At 38.1% G+C, this 19225-nt stretch overlaps 1 long non-coding RNA gene across 2 annotated transcripts; it reads right to left on the reverse strand.

Moving 5' to 3' along the window:
* Positions 1-15671: 15671 nt before the first annotated feature.
* On the reverse strand, positions 15672-18422 carry LOC111880208 (uncharacterized). Of its 2 annotated transcripts, XR_002846403.3 has the most exons (5): positions 17736-18422; positions 17380-17666; positions 17003-17076; positions 16044-16249; positions 15672-15972 (listed from the first exon to the last, which is right to left on the reverse strand). It is a non-coding gene; the product is annotated as an uncharacterized LOC111880208 (long non-coding RNA). The 2 variants fall into 2 exon arrangements; XR_002846401.3 differs by having other exon boundaries at positions 17380-18415.
* Between the last annotated feature and the right edge of the window lie 803 nt (positions 18423-19225).

The following is a 19225-nucleotide window of genomic DNA, read 5'->3' on the forward strand; positions in this document are numbered from 1 at the left end:
TTGGTCCTAAGATTTAGGACTACACGCACAGAAAATATTAACAAATTTAAGAAATTTCGAGAGTTTCACTAATATCATATGCGTTTAAATTGAAATAATCATGCATTATTTTCTGTAAATAAGGAAGACTACTCATACATTACAGTTTTCGGATACAAAACTACATTATTCACTTTAAGAAAAATATCGGATTTTTCTGGAACAACTAGGCCATTATTTGACGAGCTTTTTCATAAAGATATCCAAATACTTATGAACTCACCAACCATTGTGTTGACACTTTTCAAACTGCTTGTATTCTCAGGAAATCGCTAAGCAGGTAACAAAATACTTTTGAGGATGGGACGTTAAGGCGTCAAACTTATCTTATTTTGTCAACATATTGTATTTGAATTTGAAACATGTAATACATACAATGATGTAACTTTTTCAATTATATATATGTTGGTTGTATTTACTTTCATCACTATTACCATTGTTGTTATGATACTACACATGAAGTCCTCCATCCTTGGACGTTTCCGCCATCCTTGGTTCAGGGGTGTGACAGATTGGTATCAGAGCACGGTTTATAGTGAATTAAGTATATCAAACAACATAGGATATACAAACTATAAACACATTTGGGACTAAGAGTCTCTGATTTTATAACATTCTAACCGGTTATACTTTTCGAAAACGAATAAGTTCTGTTTAAAAGTATACCTACATGCATTGCATACGCGCGTAGTGTCATAACTAGAAGAACTTAAACTAAAAGAAGAGGAGTTGAACGCTACGAGTATGCCTTGGTATAAGTAATCAGTTTTGGGAAGGATATAGCCTGATCAACTATATTAGTCCGGAAAGTGACTTACTCATACCGGGGGATAGCCGTAGGAGGGCAACAAGTCTTATAACCTAACTTCACCCTACAAAGAGTGCTATAAGAACCAAATCTAAACATTTAAAATACTATAGGAGTAATTGTATGTTGCTATATCGCAATATTATTAATATCTACTACTATCCGCTTCTTACCCCTCTATTCTCGCGCAGACGTCATGGCAGGATTTCACCTACCAGGAGACCCATACTTTCCCAACCAGGGAAATGCTGAATGGATTGAGGAAGAGCCCGAAGAGCTGATTGAAGAGGATCCCGAAGAGGATCCCGAAGAAGAGCCCGAGGAAGAAGAAGAGGAAGTAGATGAAGGAGAAGAAGAAGAGGAAGACAACGAGGTGGACATGGATGAGGAGGAAAGTGAAGAAGAGCCAGAGGAGGAAGTCTTCAACCCTCCTTACATTGCTAGGGTGCCTGCAAACCGCTGGGGGCACAATGGGCCTGAGCCCCGTTGGGCAACCATGATCGAGAGGTGGAGTCGGCAACAGCACCAGAGGTCACCCTATGGCGACCAACGAGGTTATTATGACCTCAGACACGGGGGACCGGCTGACAGAGCTCTCCCCGTTATGACCCAGCACATCACGAACTTGGGAAACCAGAGTAGGGAAATGGCAGACCAGATTCGAAATCTCAGCGCTATTACGGCAGCCACCGATGCACGCACCCAGGATTTGGAGAGGGACTTCTATCCATTGGACCGACTCATCGAGGACCTTACCGCCGCTCGAGCGGAGGTAAGGGAGTACCAGGTGAGACACGCAGCTCTCGAGGAGAGGGTAATCGCGGCTGAGCGCCGGATTGCGGAGCTTCAGGGAGCCTCGACCTCATCCCAGGGCCACCAGGGATCAGATGCTTCACGCCACGAGTAGTGTTCGCGCTACTTATATTTTGTTATAAATCTAGGATTTCGAGTATGCGTTGGTGCTACTCTTTGTTGCGAATAGGTTGATCTTGCGACTAAGTGATCCCACTAGTCAAATGGACTTTTGTACTGCCAAAACTTTATCTTTTACTATGATGTAATGTAGACCCTTATGAGGTCAAATTCCTAAGAATATTATGTACTAGCAAATTATCAATGAATGTGGTTTGTATTTTATTTCTTTTGATGCTGACACAAACCAAGCACTTGACTCTGCTGGAGTCAACACTAATTAATTCATAAGATTAATTGCATAAACTTGACAAATAATTGCCTTCTAAATTAATAAACTCGGACAAAATGCAATTGAAATGAAACAAGTAACGCTCGACTCGTTTCACCATTGAAGTCTTACCGTCAAGCCTTTCTTTTTATTTTCTTATGTCAGAACCATGCCACCAAGGAAAAGACCAAGACCTTCCGGAAACTCAGCACCACCCACTCCGCCGCCACCCCCGGAGTTTGATCCGGTGATGTTTCAGGCTGTAGTAACAGCAGCCGTGGCGGCAGCAATGTCGCAAATGGGTACAAATGGTTCCGGCGGTTCCGGATCCGGGAATACTAACTCAAATCAGGGGGACAGCACAGGGCGCATCAAGGAGTGTTCATACAAAGACTTCACTAATGGCAAACCCGATCCTTTCGACGGGAGCGGGGGCGTCATAGCGCTGATGCAATGGTTCGAAAGGACCGAAGCAGTCTTCGAAATCTGTGCTTGCCCCGAGGCAAGCAAAGTCAAGTATGCGGCATTCACTTTCACAAGAAAAGCTCTTACTTGGTGGAATGGCCGAGTTAAGTCACTTACGCCTGCAGTGGCTAACTCCATCGGCTGGGAGAACTTAAAAGCGTTGATGCTAAAAGAGTATTGCCCAAGGGGAGAAATACAAAAGCTCGAGGAGGAACTATGGAACCTCAAGATGTCAGGAATGGACCTCGAAGCTTATACAGCCCGATTCAACGATCTAGCACTCCTCTGCCCTGCAATGGTTACTCCGGAGGAGAAGAAAGTAGAGCGATACCTTTGGGGGCTGTCATCCCAGATTCATGACAGTGTTCTGGCCTCGAAACCTACTACCTTTGAAAGTGCCAAGGAACTGGCACAACAACTTATCGATCATAGGGCCAGCCGTGGCACCATGGTCGCCGCCACCAATCAAACAAAAGGAGGAAACAACAAGATGAAGTTCTGGAACCTTAAAAAGAAACAACCGATGCGGGACCCCGCAAAGAAGCAACGGACAGTTGCTGTCCGTGCAGCCACTATTGCTCCTGCCCCAGCGCCGCCAAAGCCATATGCTGGAATCCTCCCCAAGTGCAACAAGTGCAACTACCATCACAAGGGCGCTTGTCGGGAATTGCACTGCAAAAACTGCGACAAGAAAGGGCATACCGCTCGTTTCTGTAGAGCGCCAGCACGACCAAACAACCAAGTTGCCAATGCGGGGGCAAGCCAAACCTGCTATGAATGTGGTGAAGCAGGACACTTCAGGAGAAACTGCCCCAAGGCACAAACCCCTAATGGTGATGGTGTAGGGAGAGTCCTGACAATGGGACACGGAGAAGCGGTCAAGGATCCCTCGGTGGTTTCTGGTACGTTTCTCCTCAATAACACATATGCATGCGTACTATTTGATAGTGGAGCGGAGAGGAGTTTTGTGAGCCATGAATTCAAACAATTACTAAAACAAACCCCTCTTTCATTAAAAGATACATATGTAGTAGAAATGGCTAATGGGAAAGAAGAGCACACTAATGATATATACTCAGGGTGTACCCTCACTCTAGACAACCATTCGTTTAAAGTAGACCTGATGCCGGTCACAATAAAATGCTTTGACATAATCATCGGTATGGATTGGTTAAGTTCACATCGGGCCGACATTCTATGTTACGAAAGGGCCGTTCGCCTTAATCTGCCGAATGGTGAAACCCTCTTTATCTATGGCGACAAACCCAGTTCGAATCTGCAAGTCATCTCTTGCGTGAAGGCCCAAAAGTACCTCCGAAAGGAGTACCACGCATTTCTAGCCCACATAGTAGATATGAAACAAGAGGTGAAGGATATCAACGACATTCCCGAAGTGTGCAACTATCCCGATGTATTCCCCGAAGATCTTCCAGGTGTACCCTCCGCACGACAAGTCGAATTCCGGATCGACTTAATCCCGGGAGCTACCCCCGTCGCTAAGGCTCCATACCGTTTAGCACCGGCAGAAATGCAAGAACTTTCCAGCCAGTTAAATGAACTTTTAAGCAAAGGATTCATCAGGCCAAGCTTCTCACCCTGGGGAGCACCGGTCTTGTTTGTAAAGAAGAAGGACGGATCTTTTCGCATGTGCATAGACTACCGGGAACTAAACAAACTCACTATCAAGAACCGATATCCCTTACCCCGAATCGATGATCTCTTTGACCAACTCCAAGGAGCAAGCTACTTTTCAAAAATCGACCTGAGGTCGGGTTACCATCAACTGCGAGTACAAGAAGAGGATATCCCCAAGACTGCGTTCAGAACTCGTTACGGGCACTATGAGTTTGTGGTAATGCCCTTCGGATTAACGAACGCACCGGCAGTATTTATGGACCTGATGAATCGAGTGTGTCGACCCTACTTAGACAAATTCGTGATTGTGTTCATCGATGATATTTTAATCTACTCCAGAAGCGAGGAAGAGCACCGTCAACACCTCCGGCTGATCTTGGAAACACTGAGGGCCGAGAAGCTTTACGCCAAATTCTCTAAATGCGAATTCTGGATTAGAGAAGTGAATTTTCTTGGCCATGTGGTTAGCGAGAAGGGGATACATGTGGATCCCGCAAAAATCCAAGCTATTAAAAACTGGTCAGCACCTACAACGCCGACGGAGATTCGACAATTTTTAGGTCTCGCCGGCTACTACCGAAGATTCATACAAAACTTCTCGAAGATCGCCAAACCACTCACCACCCTGACTCAAAAAGGTGTGGTATTTAAGTGGGGAGATAAACAAGAAACCGCCTTTCAGACGTTAAAACAAGCCCTGTGCAGCGCACCAGTTTTGTCTCTTCCCGAAGGAACTGATGATTTCGTGGTATACTGCGATGCTTCAAACCAAGGCCTCGGATGCGTGCTCATGCAGAGAGGAAAAGTCATCGCCTACGCATCGAGACAGCTTAAAACACACGAAGTTAATTACACCACCCATGACCTTGAATTGGGAGCAGTAGTGTTCGCTCTAAAGATTTGGAGGCACTATCTCTACGGCACGAAATGTACCATCTTCACCGACCACAAAAGTCTTCAGCATATCCTCAATCAGAAAGAGCTCAACATGCGACAACGGAGATGGGTTGAACTGCTAAATGACTACGAGTGCGAAGTTCGCTACCACCCGGGCAAGGCCAATGTAGTGGCTGATGCCCTAAGCAGAAAGGAATATTCGGGCCGCCGAGTAAGATCCTTAACCATGACCATCCATTCCCACCTGGCCACACGAATTCGGGAAGCTCAATTAGAAGCCTTGAAACCAGAGAATGTGGCGGGTGAGGCATTAAGGGGAATGGATAAGAACTTAGAAGTTAAGGACGACGGAACCCGTTATCTTAGTAACCGGATCTGGACACCGAAGTACGGTGGGATCCGAGACGTGGTCATGAACGAAGCACACAAGACTCGATACTCCGTTCATCCTGGGTCAGATAAGATGTATCTAGACCTCAAGAAGTTATACTGGTGGCCGAATATGAAAGCCGAGATTGCTACATATGTGGGCAAGTGCCTGACTTGCGCCAAGGTCAAGGTGGAATACCAGAAACCCTCAGGACTACTTCAACAGCCTGATATACCGGAATGGAAGTGGGAACAGATAACCATGGACTTCATAACCAAGCTGCCTAAGACTACGAGCGGGTTTGACACTATATGGGTGATTGTAGACAGATTGACCAAGTCTGCGCACTTCCTACCAATAAAGGAAACAGACAAGATGGAGAAATTAACCAGAATATACCTCAAGGAGATTGTGCAACTACATGGTGTACCAATATCTATCATCTCAGACCGAGATAGTAGGTTCACTTCGAGATTTTGGCAGTCCCTGCAGAAATCCTTGGGTACTAGGCTAGACATGAGTACGGCCTACCACCCACAAACTGACGGGCAGAGCGAGCGCACTATACAGACATTAGAAGACATGTTGAGAGCATGTGTGATAGACTTTGGTAAAGCGTGGGATACCCACTTGCCACTGATCGAATTCTCCTACAATAACAGCTATCACACAGCATTAAAGTCGCTCCATTCGAAGCTCTTTACGGACGCAAGTGCAGGTCACCCCTATGTTGGGCTGAAGTGGGGGATACTCAGTTGGCTAGGGAGCAAATTCCGGATAGCACCCTCACTGGTCCTGAAATCATAAGGGAGACCACAGAAAAGATTGTTCAGATTCGAGAAAGGCTGAAGGCCTCCCGTGATCGACAAAAGAGTTACGCGGATAAGCGACGCAAACCTTTGGAATTCCAGGTTGGTGATCGTGTGTTACTAAAGGTTTCCCCTTGGAAAGGAATGATACGCTTCGGCAAACGTGGGAAACTAAACCCGAGGTACATTGGACCGTTCGAAATCCTTGCCAGGATTGGTCCTGTGGCGTACAAACTTCGATTACCTCAAGAACTCGATAAGGTACATCCCACCTTTCACGTATCGAACCTGAAGAAATGTCTGTCCGACGAGACACTTGTGATACCTCTCGACGAGATCGAAGTTGACGAAAATCTCCACTTCGTGGAAGAGCCAGTTGAGATTATGGATCGGGAGGTCAAAAGAACGAAACAAAGTCGTATTCCCATCGTGAAGGTTCGATGGAACGCTAAACGAGGACCGGAGTTCACCTGGGAGCGCGAAGACCAAATGAAGCAAAAGTACCCACACCTTTTCCTAAACCCTTAAAGCCCTGGCCAAAGCGTAAATTTCGGGACGAAATTCCCTCTAACGGGGGGATGATGTGACAATAGTCAAAATCGGGTCAAGTCTAAGCCGGTCAAGGTCAACGAGTCAAACCGGTCAACTCGATTAAAACCTTGTATGATAGGGTTTATATTATGTAATTACTGTATAACTCACTATTCTAATGAGAAAACACCACTTGGAAATTTCATGTGTTTAAATTTCCTTAGCATTAGTGCTAAACAATGAACAAAAACAATAATACAATGTTGCATACTCATAGGGAGTGCGTAAGATCCTAAATCATGGCACAACGGGGTCTAAAGACCTTGCATTGCGAAGCCGAACACTCTCATTCATCACACACGAAAACACTCTCAAACGTTTTCACTCTATCTTCCTATATGTGAAACCTCTCCCACATATCTCTAAGTATGTGAAATCTCTCCCAAATCTCTCTAAGTATGTGAAATCTCTCTCACATATCTATGTGTATGCGAAATCTCTCCAAGTATGTCAAATCTCTCCCAAATCTCTCTAAGTATGTGAAATCTCTCCCACATATCTCTTTGTATGTGAAATCTCTCCAAGTATGTCAAATCTCTCCCAAATCTCTCTAAGTATGTGAAACCTCTTCCACATATCTCTAAGTATGTGAAACCTCTCCCACATATCTCTAAGTATGTGAAATCTCTCCCAAATCTCTCTAAGTATGTGAAATCTCTCTCACATATCTATTTGTATGCGAAATCTCTCCAAGTATGTCAAACCTCTCCCACATATCTCTAAGTATGTGAAACCTCTCCCACATATCTCTAAGTATGTGAAATCTCTCCCAAATCTCTCTAAGTATGTGAAATCTCTCTCACATATCTATTTGTATGCGAAATCTCTCCAAGTATGTCAAATCTCTCCCAAATCTCTCTAAGTATGTGAAATCTCTCCCACATATCTCTTTGTATGTGAAATCTCTCCAAGTATGTCAAATCTCTCCCAAATCTCTCTAAGTATGTGAAATCTCTCTCACATATCTCTTTGTATGTGAAATCTCTCCAAGTATGTCAAATCTCTCCCAAATCTCTCTAAGTATGTGAAATCTCTCTCACGTATCTCTTCGTATGCGAAATCTCTCCAAGTACGTCAAATCTCTCCCAAATCTCTCTGAGAACGAGGAATCTCTCTCAAAATCTCTCTCGAAATCTCTCCCAACTTTCTATAATCACTCGGGGCATCCCGACCCTCGAATTTGGCGAAAATAGCCCAAGAACGGAAGTCTACGCGAAAAACGGACTTAAGGGAACGAACCCTCCGAACCGAAAGTACTATTCACGAACCGAACCGAAAGCACTATTCATGAGGGTCCGAACCGAAAGTACTGTTCATGAGCTGAACCGAAAGTACTGTTCATCCGAACCGAACCTGGCCATGAAAGAGATCTGAACCGAACCACGCAAGGAGGAAAGGTCCGAACCGAACCTCACATGGAAGGAAGGTCCGAACCGAAGTTACTGTTCACTACTGTTCACCACAGTAGCTTCGGTTCTAGCCACCCTTCGAACCGAACCTTACCTTCGCGTCGGATAGCTGCCTCGGACCGAACCCGCCTTCCGCTTCTCGCCTTCGCTTCGGATTGCATCGCTTCGGACCGAGCCGCCGCCTCGCGCTTTCACCTCCCCGCCTCAGCCTACCGCGTCCGAGCCGAGCCAACCTTCGCGCCTTCGCTTCCGGATTCAGCCTCCGCGTCCGAACCGAGCCCAGCTGATCGAGCCTCGGCCGGGATCCGAAGAAACTCGCTGGAAATTGCATTTTTCGCCCCGGTTTTGCATATTTTTGCGTTTTAAACCCATTTTTAATTATTTTGACATGGGATTTTCACCCAAAACTTTATTTTTAATTATAGGACCCCTAAATTAATGATTTAATCACATTTTAAGAGTAAAATTTTATTTAAAAAGGAGTTGGTAAAGTACAAAAGAAGAAGTGTTGACCTTACCCTAGTTATGACGCAAGCAACCCCCATGTCCACTCCATGACAACCCACACTCCTCCCCACCATACCTTGTACTTTTTACCTCCCTCACAAGCCACCTCCCATACTTTGAGAGCTGGATATTCACCCTCTCTCCCCATTTTTCTCTCATTTGCTCTCACTTTCACAAGAAGATCAAACTCCTTCTCTCTCACTCTCTCTCTAGAAATCCAAGATTCAAGGGCTGATCTTGAGAGTTTCCTCCACCTTTGGTAAGCATAATCCATTTCCTTTATGATTATCTTAGTTATTTCCACTCAAATCATGGATATCTTACACAAACTCCATTATAATTGTGTTAGAGCTTCGAATCTTCAAGCGATCCTTCTAGTGTTCTTGGATTGAACACTTCTTTTCTTCAACACTTATCTACTGAAATCACATAAGGTGAGTTCATACCCCTACATTTTCATGTTTTCTTAAGTTTTTAGGGGGGGGGGGGGGGGGGAATACAAGTTAAAACACCAAGAACATAACTAAAACTTTCTAACAGCTTTCATCAGAAAAGTTGGACTCCATTCACGGACTGTTTTCGACACCTTAAACATTTTAGTTTTCAAAACTGTTTTAGTTTCATGTAGTTCCACTTCTTAGCTTTAAAATGACTACTTGCACATCTCCATACGATTTTTCTACAATTTATGGTGATTTTTACAAAACTGCCTATCATTTCAAACACCAAACCGGACCAGTCTGTGATTATGGACTTTTTCACCTAAGTTGCAGGTCATTGAAAATCATGGTAAAAATTATGAGTAAACTAGACACATTTTGGGAACTCCCAGAATTTACGGATTTAGTTTCGACTTCGTATGATTTTTCTATAAAGTTTCAAAAACAGTGTAGAAAGGCTGAAAATTTGTTAACAGCTTGTAATTTTTACTACACTTTGTATTGTGTTGAGCAAGGTGTATATTGTCAAGTTCTAAGTATTGAATGTGATATGTTGTAAATTTTATCATCTTAAACTGAAAATAAGTCACTCATGATAAGATTATTCATTCATTTAGAACACGTATACATACACATAAACTATAATACGCATAGTTTATTGGATTTTATAATCCTAAGACCTTTTCATAACAGAGTTCTTATATATTACAAACGTTTTGGATAAAACTATAATAAGTATAGTTTTCAATACATCACCTAACACACACGTATGAGAAGGGTACATTCATACAGAAAGGTTTTACACTCCCGCATACAACTAGTAAACTAGTTAACCTAAATTGTGAGACACTCTCTTTCCGTACGTCCGAGTGCGGAATATAAAATCCTGTACGTTATAATCAGAGTCTCCCAGAGGGAGAACGTGATAGTTATATATAGATCTATATTGGGTTTGACACCCCACACCTTGCTGCTAGCTACAGTTGGACCTGCAGGTCTACGGGTGATAATTATCATTTCAGTTAATCGACGCCTGAGAAACGTCGTGGCAGGTTCATTAGTCTTAAGTATGATTATAGCGGCTCACATAAGGATATAACAATACATAAAGTTTACGGGATTTTTTTTATAAAACTTAAACGAGCTTTATGACGATTTTGAAATCACTTTTATCTCAATAAGTACGGGCATTACTGCACGTTTTCGGTTTCGGTATTTACGACTACACATCATGTGATACCACGTTTATAATTTTAAGTATGGACAATACTTGTTACTTTCTTGGTCCTAAGATTTAGGACTACACGCACAGAAAATATTAACAAATTTAAGAAATTTCGAGAGTTTCACTAATATCATATGCGTTTAAATTGAAATAATCATGCATTATTTTCTGTAAATAAGGAAGACTACTCATACATTACAGTTTTTGGTTACAAAACTACATTATTCACTTTAAGAAAAATATCGGATTTTTCTGGAACAACTAGGCTATTATTTGACGAGCTTTTTCATAAAGATATCCAAATACTTATGAACTCACCAACCATTGTGTTGACACTTTTCAAACTGCTTGTATTCTCAGGAAATCGCTAAGCAGGTAACAAAATACTTTTGAGGATGGGACGTTAAGGCGTCAAACTTATCTTATTTTGTCAACATATTGTATTTGAATTTGAAACATGTAATACATACAATGATGTAACTTTTTCAATTATATATATGTTGGTTGTATTTACTTTCATCACTATTACCATTGTTGTTATGATACTACACATGAAGTCCTCCATCCTTGGACGTTTCCGCCATCCTTGGTTCAGGGGTGTGACAGACATTAATCCAACAGTTTTACCCAACATATTTGTAGATAAAAATATATATACAATTTAAAACTTGTATAAAACATCCATTCAACATCCATCTCAAATAAACAAACAATATATATACACATAGCACATATTTTAAAGAAAATACTTCATATTTATGTGTAAGATGAAAGTGACTATACACTCACTTGATTTAATGATAATCGGGCAGCACTTCGTTTCTTAAAATGGTCGTTTCTGATAAAACCGGGGGCTTTAATGAAAAATCGGGCTCTGTGAGGTTGGAGCTTCAAAACCGAAAAGATAAATTTTTTTTTTGGGTCTTCAGGCACTTCGGGGCGTGTTTCGGGTGTTGGAAATGATACCGGGGCTTCGGGGGAGGTTGACACAGTGAAAATATGAGTTTAGGAGTGAAAAATGCCAAATTTCTAAATGTAGCAGGGAGATCTCGCAACCCCCCTATTTATAGGGTGCGAGACCGAAGTTTGAATGGCTGAGAAGACTCCACGTGACATCTACCAAGCTCGGATGCGAAGGCGCGTCGGATGTGAGGGCGAGGCATGTGGCTCGCTTTGGAATTTCCACTGGTGCGAGGCGTGTCTGATTTCGGTTGGACCTCCCTTCGGTCGTATCAGCAGCTGACACGAGGCGGACACGCGTCGGTCTCGAACTGGGCCACGCTTCGGACTCGTCATCAGCATTGGACACGGGTCAACAGGCGAGGCGAGGGTGACATGGCCTCTTCTTAGCCTAAAACATGCGAAAATTCTCGGAAATTGCACCCAAACCTCCTAAAATCAATAACTTTCTCATACGGACTCCGTTTTTGACGTTCTTTATATGCACGCGTAGGCGAGAATATATTCTACAACTTTCGTTTAGACTTCGTTGTCTACTTTTGACTTTATTTTTAATATTATTATTTTTAACAGACCAGGACGGAAAAATCCGTTAAAAATTCATAACTTCTTAATCCGACATCCGGTTTCGTCTGTCTTTTTATCATTGTACTACTATTGACGAGACATTCGATTCTCGTTTAGGTTGTGTCAGCTAAATATCACTCAAGGTTCTAAATGGCATGAGGCGTGGCGTGGCGGCAAGGACAAGCCTCAAGGTTAACGAGCCATGGCGAGCCATTATGTTTTTCAAGGCGTGATGTAAGGCGGCGATTTTGTATTAATTTAAATTTATATTACCACATAAATATAAATTTATATTAAATATAATTACTTTTTAGAAGTGTTAAATCAATAACTAATAATAAAAAGTTAACAAAAACCACAATACTTGTATCTCTGATTAGAAAAGACATAACAAAGAGCAAAAAAACCATGTCTTAAACGAAAAAAACACGTGCCATAACGCGTTATAACGCGCCATGGCGCGCCATATCACGCCTTGCTATGCGCCACGCCTAACAGCAACGTTATGAGGCTTTTCGTAACGGCGAAGTCACGCCTCACGCCATGGCGCGCCTTTTAGAACACTGATATCACTCGATCTTAAATTCGAGTTTTTAGTTGTCTACTGCTAAGCTAAAACTTAGAAAAATCATAACTTCCTCATACGAAGTCAGATTTGGACGTTATTTTTATCAAAATTCTCGGTTTAATGAATACTACCACTTTCATTTAGATTGCTAAGGCTAAAAAGTACTTTATCATAAATTCACCTTTTACGCTTCTCGGTGTTGTGTCGGTTCCGTCACGAAACTTCGACGAGTCATAACTTCTTCATTATAACTCGGATTTCGGAATTCTTTATATCTCCGGAATCCTTGTTTCGGCCACTACAACTTTCTTAAAACATATCAGCTTTATTTAATATTTATTTTCAACGCTTATTTTTCTTATTAATTAATTAAATCATAATAATTAAGCAAATAAGCACATAATTCACACAATATTCACATAATTCCTCTTTATTACTTCAAAATGAGTTACAAATGTTGACCTAGACTATTACACCATTATTAATGCTTTAGCCTAGAAATACGGACGTTACATGTATGACTAAGATGTATGTATGATTAAGATGTATCATTATGGTGTCCTTGTTAATATGTGATAGAAAAGAGAGGTTAGATTTATGTATAGGACTAGTTTATAACCTATGAGAACCATGATTATAAAATTAATTAAACTTTCATATTAACAAATCAAAATTATTAATCAATTATTTTAAATAAATTATTATTTAAGAGATATTTTTTTTAGTTATATAAAGTTATAATCTTTTATTTAAATAAATACGTGAAGTTATATCACCTTATAATTTGTATTAATTTTATTTTACTTTTTAATCGAATGTTGTTAATTTAATAAAATTAAAGTGAAAAATTTTGAAATTTGAAATTTAAAAAGGAGAATCAATTATTAAATTAATGTAATTAGAGTGGAAAATATCGGGAAAACCGCAATAAAGTCCCTACATATTGGCCTCATAATCGATTTAGTTCCTATATTTATTTTTTTATTCAATTAAGTCCCAAATACTGGTAATCGTATTCAATTTAACCCTTTGACCCGGTCAACAGGTCATCCAACTTTCAAAACTTACATTTCTGGCCCATATTTCAAAATTTATTACAAATTTGGTCCAAAAAATTTACACTTTTGGCCCAGATTTTAAATTTTCTTACAAATTTGGTCAACACTTTACTCTTTATGCCCAAATTTTAGAATTTTATTATGAATTCATCCTAACTTTAGTTTTTTTTACAACTTTTTTTCTCAAAAAATTGTTTCTAATATGTTTTTTCTTTTTTGTATATGAAGTATCTAGTTATAAGAATATATATTTATTAAGTATATTAATATATACAAATCCATTTTTATAAAAAAATTTATACAAAAACGTATTTTACAAAAAAAAATGTATACAAACCAAGGTTGTCAAGATCGGGATCCTACCTAGGATCGCTTTTTGGGTTTGCAAGATCGGGATCGTAAGATCGAGATCGGGATCATAAGGTCCCACAAAATAGAATATAATTTTAATTTATAATATTTAAACATGAAAAATATTTCAAACGTTTAATATTTTGTTCAAAAGTTATAAAAACTTCAAAATATTAGTCATAAATCACGATAAAAAAATGATAAATGGTAGATTGGTAAAGCGTAAAAGACATAAAGTGTTAAAAAAAATTTCATTTGCAAAAAAAAAAATAAACAAAAAAAAAAATTAAAATCAAAATCAAAGGAAGGTAGGATCGGATCAGATCTCGATCCTACGATCTTACGATCCTACCTGTGATCCTACCCCAAATACAATCCTTTTACGATCCGGATCGTTTTTCATACCTAGGATCGTACGATCGTACGATCCTACGATCAGGATCGCGATTTGACAACCATGATACAAACACTTATCACCTATATATATATATATATATATATATATATATATATATATATATATATATATATATATATATATAACTAGCCGTTTACCCGCGCTAAGCGACGGGTGAAAATAGTTTCTTTTGACAGTTATTTCTATTCGGAAACATGTATGATTAGGAACTCAGCTTTGACACGAAGGTAATGAAAAGGTAAACCCCTAACATTGAAAACCAATAACCGTTTGTGAATAACACCTCTTTTGCATAGTTGTAAGCTTTTGGTGAATAGTTTTTTCAAGAACATTAACATATTAAAAAGAAGATGCAATGCACAAGCAAAGAGTTAATTTGGGTGAGTAGGTTTATATAGGGTTTATGGTTTTGGTTTTAAGTATACGGATTTTAGGTTTAGAATTTTGGGTTTAAGGTTTTTCATTTGGTTTTGGGTTTAGGTATAAGAAAGATTTCGTTCAGTTAAGTCATTTCCTTATATTTACGTCGAAACAGATTTCCATCCCTAATTTTTTATAGAATAGTTTGTTTTTATGTGAAGAAGATCTTGATGGTCGGTGGTCGGTGGTCGGTGGTCATAGGTAGGTACATAAATTGGAAAAAGACGATCAATGAACCTTTGAGCCATAATTTTTTATCGAATAAGTTAATAAAAAAATGACTAAAATGAGAGGGTGTTAATTTGGAGCAAACAATGGAAGATACTCACATAAATTACATGGAATCGGTCACGGGACCGAAAGTGACAATTTATAAAATGTTGGAATTTGCTGCAAAACTATTTAAAATTCGGAACATCTTTGAAATCGGCCAAAATAATTCCAATACTATCAGGTTCCTTATCTTACCTATTTCATCTTTTATCTAATATTATGTGTTTAATGCAATCTTATTATTTTATAAATATAGTCCACCTCTTTTTTTTCACAATATGAGACAAACTCAAGGAGCATATTACTCCCCTTTCATGATCACTCTCCTTAAACTCTCGGCACATTATATTTTCCTTACATATATTATATTTTCCTTACATATACCAAGTTAGGACTCTTAAAAAGGATATTTGAACTAAAAAATACACAATTCTCCAAATAATTATTTCAATGAAATAAAGATATGGATGAATGTTAAGTAGAAATATGAATAGGATGCAAGTTTTATTGAATTGGTTTAAACCATTTGTCTAACACATATCAATTTTTTTATAGTTTTTTAAAATACATGTAATATATTCAAATAGATTTCGTATGCATAACTAAATGGAGAAAGATAGTTACTCCAAAAATGCAAATCAAAATTTGAACTTCACCAGCTGAAGTTGCAATGTCCAATTTGAAAGTAAAATTTGCAAGCCCTCTGTTAAAATTAAAATTCAAACTAAATGGAGTTACAAATTCCTAATTATAAACTATGTCACACACATGTATTTGGAACAAACTACAATTGCCGACACCTATGTCACATACAAGTATTCGGATGTTTTGCTAAACAATTCTAAGAAGATCCAGCTCGTGGTGGTACATTGTGGAACTATTCAAATTCAGTACTCCCTTGGTCTCTCACCAGCTGACCAACCAACCAAGAAAATCCTTTAGATTTCATACATTCATACAGATCAGATCACACACAAATCTGCTGAGAGATTCAGTGGTGAGATATTTTGAATTATATAATTTGTAATACAAGAGTGAGAGAGCTATAACCTGGTCCTGGTGAACATGATGGAGAGGATGCTGACATGAAACCCAAATTCAAGAATCGGGAGTATAGATTAGGGAATTTTGAGTATATTAAAAAATGGTCCTTGAGTTTAGTTGATTTTTTTTTCAGTTTTGGAGTGTCCATAACTTTGTGTGTGCCAAACTCCATATTTCACTTCAAAGTGTGTCCATAACCTTGATTTTTGACCCTGCAACATGAAGATAACCGGTTTTCATCTTATGCATCCTTTTACCAAATGAGCCTTTAAAGTTAAGAAAGTAGACAAACCATTGTATTACATATTACAGGGACGGGATGAAATATAGAATGATAGAGGGTAAAAATGGCAATATAAGAATATCTAGAATAAGGGTGTGAGATAGAACAATAGAGGGTAATATGGTAATTTGTTGTTTTCAACAATTCCATTGAAGTTTTCTCTCCTATCAGGGTCTCTTAACGCCATTAACATGTGTTATTAACAAAGATTTAATGTAAAAATATGAAATTAGTCATTGCAAATAGGATTTCAACCTTCAAAACTTAAGAACCAAGTTCAACTAATTCTCAAAATTCCTTAAAATCACATTACATATCAAAGTAAAACTGATAGTTTGAGATCATAAAGAACGAATTCACATGCAGTGCAAAAAGAAAAAAGAAAACAAATGCAATTTAACATGCAATTGATAAATTCAATATTATTTGAACCACAAAAGTTTATATTTAAAAATTCAAGCGTCAATATTATAAAACCCCATCTAATTAACGAATCATAATTCTTAATTTGAAGAAAAAACCAATAATTTATGACAGAATTACATCAGAGTACTTCGTTGTTAGTCTCTTATTTTATCACCTAAATATATTAAACCATAATTATTAAAATCAAGATTTTTAAGAAAGAAAGAGCGGATAAGAAAAGAAAATACTCTCTTTTGAGAAGCATCTATGTTACCACCTTTGAGAAGCATCTTTCAATATAATCTTGGGGGTTTCAGCTGCTGCCACTATCCATGAAGCTCTGTGTAGGCTCTGTTGTAGATACTGAGTCAGTAGTATGAAAAGAAAATTAAACAAAAAAGTTGGATTTATAGAACTTGGTCAAGAGGACAATGGCAAATGAGTCAAATATATCTTAAAAGCAAAACAACTATCCCATCAACAAAAAATTTAATATGATAACAGTTAATACAACCTATTATATAAATAGGAAACCCTAACCCCCAAATCAACCCAATCAAAATTTTATGTACGAAATGAATAGAAATACATCTAAATTTTCATCAGATACATGGCATAAGTTTTTCTTATGAATCTATTAGATGAGAAACTTACAAGATCTTTGGTGTTGACAAATCTCTTTGTACGTATGCTCCAGGAAAAAATACAAGATAGATGTGAGCAATTGCTTACCTTAATATCGGTGTTGGGAGTGAAAGAAAGACAGAACAATTGCTTACCTTCGACATCGACTGATAAAATATGGAAGAGAAAAGGATGAGGGTAGAGGTGGTAGTGGTGGTTGCGTTAATTGGCGTTGAAGGTGGTGGTAGCAACTTCGATTAGGCTTCGATTCACGGTGGTGTTAAGAAATTTCAATGCCAAGCATCTTCCAATGGATGCTAATGTTTGAACCAAATAGAAACACGGTGGGATAAATAGATGAAGATAAAGAAATTTCAAAAAAATACATCTATCCTTAAATCACGAAGGTTCATTTTCAATAATCAAATTGAAGAGATGATGTTGCCCCGCTAGTGAAGTTGTTCAAGCAGATGATTTTGTCTACGTTTCTCTCCAAATCACGATATGATAAGTTTTGATTTAAAAAAAAATGACTCGCCTGTTCTTCCTGGGGCGGCAATGGGATCGAAAGTAGAAAACATGTCTCCATCTGTTTGATCGTTCTCCCTTTCAACTCCCATAAAAGTCGTAATCGTTTGGTTGAATGTGTGCAATTCTGAAGGTTGATTTTGACCTAAAAAATCTTGATTGAGTGGAACAGGCAACAAACAGATTGTTGGGTGTAGAGAGATAATCGACCAGATGATTGAGTATGTATGCAGTGGTGAACAATGATGGTGGTTGAGGCAAAGCGGCAATCGGCGACGTAGCAGAAGGCCAAAGGCTGAGTTTTTTGTCAAGATGATGTAATCACCTGTGGTAGAGGTCGACGGCTAGGGTTTCTAGAGAGACTTATGCCAGATCAGTGTGATGAGGGAGTGATGGGTAGCTTGTATTTGAATGTATCTATATATATGAACAATGAACAAAAATACCAAGATATGCGGAAATGCTCAGATAAGATAATGAGCAGGTCAAAACTCAAAACAATAACGCCTTGATAACAGGGGCGATAGGAATACTAATTCATTATCCCTTCCTTGACTTTTTTAACTATTGACGGACTTCTTACTTATCCTTATATACTAAATGTTATACTAAATTTTGACCGGATTATATTTAAAGCATAAAATCATTGTACATGAAGCAATAAAGTTTGTACCTCTTAAATTTCAGCCTTTGACCAAAGATGCATTTTAAGGTATAATATATATATATATATATATATATATATATATATATATATATATATATATATATATATATATATATATATATATATATATGCACACAAATAGGTGTGTATCTATTTTTTTTATAAAATCGTGTTTGTTTATATTTTTTTGTAAAAATGTGTTTGACTAATTCTTTATATAATACATGTTTGTATACATTTTATATAATCGTGTTGGTATACATTTTATAAAAAAATGTTTAAATAATTTTTTATATAATACGTGTTTGTATATATTTTATAAAATCGTGTTTGTATACATTTTATAAAATGTATACAAAATGTAAACAAACACGATTTTATAAAAAAGATATAGATAAAATAGGTGTTTGTATACATTTTTTTTTTGTAAAATACATTTTTGTATACATTTTTTATAAAAACGGATTTGTATATATTTATATACTTAATAAATATTTATTTTTATAACAAGATATTTCATATAAAAAAGTTTTTATATAGAAAATATAAGACTTTTAAGTGAAAATACGTTTTTTTGTATAAATATAATTTTATAAAGAAAAAACTTATTAGAAACAATTCTTTGAGAAAAAAAAAAGTTGTAAAAAAAACTAAAGTTATGATGAATTCATAATAAAATTC

Source organism: Lactuca sativa, chromosome 3 (assembly GCF_002870075.4).
Source record: "Lactuca sativa cultivar Salinas chromosome 3, Lsat_Salinas_v11, whole genome shotgun sequence".
Taxonomy (NCBI): domain Eukaryota; kingdom Viridiplantae; phylum Streptophyta; class Magnoliopsida; order Asterales; family Asteraceae; genus Lactuca; species Lactuca sativa.